At 42.6% G+C, this 5,307-nt stretch overlaps 1 protein-coding gene and 1 pseudogene across 2 annotated transcripts in view; both read right to left on the reverse strand.

Moving 5' to 3' along the window:
- Positions 1-1,035, reverse strand: part of LOC115872341 — a 22,865-nt pseudogene extending 21,830 nt beyond the window's left edge.
- SMYD3 (SET and MYND domain containing 3) overlaps positions 1-5,307 on the reverse strand; it is a 775,649-nt gene that overhangs the window by 751,834 nt on the left and 18,508 nt on the right. The gene's annotated exons all lie outside the window — the stretch shown is intronic.

The raw sequence follows: 5,307 nt of genomic DNA on the forward strand, positions 1-5,307 counted from the left end.
ACAATGGATGTATATATGGATTGTGATGAGAGCTAATAGCCCCCAATAAAATGATTTAAAAAATAAATAAGTAAATATCCTGAGATGATGGGAGAAAAACATGGAACAAGATGCAAATTCCTTAAAAGCCTATACTGACTGGACCAGTTGACACGAGGGAGGGGGGCTCCTCTTTAAACATGGAGCCAATATGATAGCTGTGATCACCTTTTAGCAAAATAATGAATCGGCGCACAAAATAAAGGCTAGTAACCATGAGTACAGTGCTCCATTTCAGAAGCCATCTGTGTGAGGCCACAGGTCAATGATTTCGCCAACACAAAGAGGAGAAGAGCGGGGAAACAGAATACTAGAAACAACCAGGACACACACAGAGGATGCTGTGTATACACAAATGATTCAATGCCAAGTGGCCGGAATAATTCGTGTCTGCATCGTCAAACAGGACCCTTACTTGCTGTGTGAACTTTCCCGGAAACCAATGTTTAAGTGCGGTTTTTTACAAATGCTTTTGTTACTATTCCCAGCAGGCCAGTTATTTGATAAATATTTTTAGAAATAAACAAATGTTAAAGGAAAAGGGAAACGTTGAGTGTACCATTTACAAAGTAAAACAATGGCTTTACATTGTCATTTAAAATTTTTTTAAATCAATGCCCACGGCGTTTCTCACAGGAGTCGGTGCGTTCCATGCACGCCAGGGTGTAGCTGTGCGGGGCTGGGCCTGCACCGTCCAGGTCTGCACTAGAATGAATGTACAGGTAGGCGTGTGCCAAGGAGTCACATTTTTTATCACGTTACCATGTAAATGGAGTAAAAACTAGGAAGAGGAGAGCATTCACGCATCTCACTCAGTAATAAATTGCATCGTAAGGCATCCCTGGTGGCACTGACAGTTAAGCACTCAGCTACCAACAGAAAACAAGGGCTGACCATCTGCTCCGAAAAGGTCACAGCCATGAAATCCCAGCGGTGCAGTTCCGCTCTGCACACCAGGTGACGTGATTTGTTTTTAAGGACACCAACAGGCGTCATTTTGTCCCCTAACAGTCCAAAATTCAAATGTAACTGGGTTCTCGTGAAAAGCATGGTCACTGACAAGGCGGCACGGTTACCGTATCAATTTGACCAGGCTTCCTTCATTATGGAAAATTCTACACAAGGAGGCTTTAAAAGTTCATGGGAAAGTTGGATTAAAGAACAGTAGTATTTTTCCATGAATGTTTGAAGCCCCCTTGTATCTGTATTTCCCACTCATTCTCACTGCCATCGACTTGAACCTGACTCAAAGCGACCCTGTAGGACATGGTAAAACTGCCCCTGTGGGTTTGCAAGACTAATTCTTTACAGGACTAGAAAAGCTCATCTTTCTCCCATGGAACAGGTGGTAGTTTTGTTTTGGTTTTGTTTTGTTGTGCTTTTTTCAGCTGGTAGTTTTGAACTACTGACCTTGAGGTTAGCAGCCCAACACATAACCACTACGCCACCAGGGCTATCCAAACTATGTATTTTTTAAAATAATAAACAAATTTAAAAGTATATATGTGTGGCAGTTACATAATCTGTTGTCAACTTGAGATTTAAGAGTGAAGGGCGGAATTTAGCCTGTCAATCAGGTCGCAGATTGGTGACCTGATTAGGCAGCCGTAAGGAGACAAATAGCTCGCTGGAAGCAGGACACATACTCTCTCCCTGCATTCCTGTTGACAAGCCACATGGAGTTATGCCAATGGCAAGCAGAGCCTTGGAGCTGGAGGAGCCACGTGGAGACCCCTGTCAGAAGTAAGATGCTTCCACCACCACTGGATCCACAAGACTTTCCACCCCCGGCCTGTGATCTTCCTGCATTTGGCATCATTACATGTGTTTCGTGAGTCTGAGAGGAATTTACAGATTGGTATCGGACATATGGGCTAATATCGGACTTATGGCCTTGATCGGGACTGGGCTGGGATGTTTTCTCAATATTCAATTGCTCTTGTATATAAAGCTCTTTCTCATTCACATGAATATCCATGAATTTGTTTCTCTAGTCAACCTGGACTAGCACAATATGTTTAAAATAGAATTTTAAGTATCTGACTTTTTGTCAAATTCAAAACAATGCATATAGTGAACAGGTTGAGAGTAGTTTGGGAAGGGATATTAAGTTTTAATAACGGAAATAGAAATCACTATTCTGAAAAGTTTGCATGCTTTTCACGCCTTTGTCCACAAGAGGGAGCACCCCTTCTAATTATGAGTTGGTCTCCTCCATAGCAATAGAAAGAACTGAGATGAAAATGAGCAATCATTTAAATGTTGAGCTACAAAATGTTGTGTTAATCTATAAAGTAAAAATAAAATAAAATCATAAAAAATAGTCACATAAGAACTAGGTTGCTGAGAACACTGTTTAAGAAATGTACGTAAAGAAACTAATAGCATGTATAAACGAGTTACAGCAATAGCTTGTTTCCATGTGTATTCTAAGCCAGTCAATGTGCCCAGTATAAACCTCTGCATTTCTCACAAGCTCCCGACTGACAGAGACCGGTGATCCCCAGACCACACTGGGAGAAACAGGGACTGAATTACAATGGAAATTGAGTTCCCAGTTTCACATGCTTAATTAACTGGTACATGACATGTGGGAATGGATTGGGAAAGAATGGGACACTAAAATCGGGATGTGTGCATTTGGGCATATTCCCGGGAAGATGGGAACCTTCAGCCAATTCTGAGTCGCCTTTCCCAGTGGAAGCCCTCTGAGGAGGTCGGTCTCCCTTTGCCTGAGAAACCTGTGGTGTCCGCCCCTACAGCAACTGTCTTTCGGAGGCCTAGCGACCGTCTGGAACTGTTCCCAGCACCCTCACTGTTTCTGGATCAATGACCAAATGCCTCGCAGGCCCCCATGGGCAAAACTTAAAATGGTGGCCGGAGAGGAGCTGCATTACACACCAAAAGAATTGAAAGATTTTGCCAATTGATAGCAATGACAGGCTCCTTGATTTGCTCACCTTAAGGTTGGAGGTTCAAACCCACTTAGTGGTGCTGCAGAAGAAAATCCAGGCAATCTATTTGTTAGGATTGCAAATCAATAAAACCCTACGGAATCAATTTGGTGGCACCTCACATTAACAAATGAACAGAAACTTGGAGAATACATGGGAACGAATCCTAAAACTATTGGCTTAGGGGAGAAGGAAGATAAAGCTGGATCAAAATGTATTGATATAGTTCCATTAAACTAGTCTCTTACCCATGTCCCCATGTAAGATCCAGAATAAATTTCCATCACCAAGCTATGAGAAATCCATCCACCAGGGGAGATGCCCTGGCCTTCCTGTTTGGTTTTAATGTTTTGCTGTGATTTGAGTGAAAGCTTACACAGCCAACTGGTTGCTCAGTACCGCAAGCACATTTTATCTGTGACACTAACTGAAGTCCCACAACCTCAGGGCTCTATTTCCATTCTCTTACTGTCTCTTACTGTCTACCAATCCATTCACCTTTTTCCCCCTATCTACTCCCACATTCTGAGCTTTACCCCTGGGCAAATGCACCCTTCTGACCACCTCGGATGACTAAGGGGTGCATACTTTCCTGGTATTACTGTTCACCTGCATACAGGGCTGTTATTTGGCTGAAACTTGAGCCCTGGGTTCGAGTCCAGTCCCAGGTGTGAACAGTGCCCAAAGGCTGTCATCTCAGGGGTTCTACCAGTCTCAATCAGACCAGTCAACCTGATCTTTTTAATTATTTTGAATTTGGGGTCCACATTTTTCTCCCACCAGGCCCCATCTAGTCCTCTGGTTTCAAGGTCATTGGGATTCAGCTGATACTTGTTTGGTCCATGAGTCCATTGGGCTCACTTGTTCCTTGTCTTTTATTTTCTTCACTCTTTACTGCTCTGGATGGAGACCAATCATTGCTCCTTCCATGGCCACTCATGAGTTTTTAGGAGCCCAAGCACTACTCACCAGAGTAGGAAGTAGAACATTATCTTTTAGACTATGTTATGATGATGGCCCTAGATGGCCCCTGTGACTAGCATCTTAAGTCTCCAGTACCAGTGACTCAAGGTGTTTGCTTCCGGCTAGGTTTACATATCTTTGTCCCATTTACCCTACTATACATATGCACAAATACAAATCTGTAAATAGAAATAGTCTGCCAAACTTACAGAGGGGAGTGAGTGTAGTCCCTTTCACTTACTCATGCATGCTCATCTTGTCTGTCTATCGACTTATGGATTAATATTTGTTTGCTGTTACCATTAAAGCAGATCTCATATGTAACAGTATTTACGTTTGTTGTCTGTTAAAGAGTGCTAGTGATGTTAGGGGTTAAGCGTTGGGCAGCTAACTACAAAGGTCAGTTGTTCGAACCTACTAACTGCTTTGCAGGAAAAAGACGAGGTTCTGCTCATGTAAAGACTTACAACCTTTGAAACCCAAATAGGATCACTATGAGCAGCGTGAGTCAAGGCCGGTGTTTTGTTGCTGCTGTTGCTGTCTGCAACTCTTGTGCACTTACTTCCCTGTGTCTTCCTTTACTAGACTGTATTGAGTTCCCCTGAGGATACGCTGCCTTTACCTTCATCCAAATTAGCATGGGTCCATGCTCCACTTTGTGACCTCCCCTCCGGTCCTTGGGACTGCCCATCCTTGATAAAAGATTTCTTTTAGCATGTAAACCTTTTCTTGACTTTTTATAGTGGTAACCTCCTACAATATTTATCCATTGTGATTGGCTTTCACTCAGCATAAAGTCCTCCCGGTTCATCCACGTGATAGTGTTTCACGGGTTGTTAGTTTTTAACGTTGCTCAGTATGATGGACCCTCATTTTTTTCCATTCCAACTTTCACTATTGTGGTTCACACTGCACTACACATGGGTAGTGCACACAAAAGGAGCTCAGAAGTTGAAGGAAAAATGGAATTATGAGATTATGGAATGTCCCATGACGTTTTGGAAAGCCACCCGACCCTCTCCATTGAGAACAGTGTTGGCTGGTTGGTTTCAGGATCGTGTCCTTAGTTACGTAGAGGAATGGGCCTTCCAATCCAATTTTGATGAGTTTTTATCAGAAATGGGTGTGGATTTTATCAAATGCCTTTTCTGCTTTGAGTGGTATGATCATGTGGTTCTTCTCCTTCGGTAGTGGGTTCTGTTGTCTTTCTAATGTTGACCCACCTTTACATACCTGGTATGAAGCCCACTTGATGATGATGTACCATTTTTTCTAATATTGTATTGTACCGGCTTGAATTTTGCTGAGAATTTTTGCATCTACGTTTATGAGGGATATTGGTCTACGATTT

The sequence above is a fragment of the Echinops telfairi genome, unplaced genomic scaffold (assembly GCF_000313985.2).
Source record: "Echinops telfairi isolate 266 unplaced genomic scaffold, ASM31398v2 ScPeMD7_7424;HRSCAF=8462, whole genome shotgun sequence".
Taxonomy (NCBI): Eukaryota; Metazoa; Chordata; class Mammalia; order Afrosoricida; family Tenrecidae; genus Echinops; species Echinops telfairi.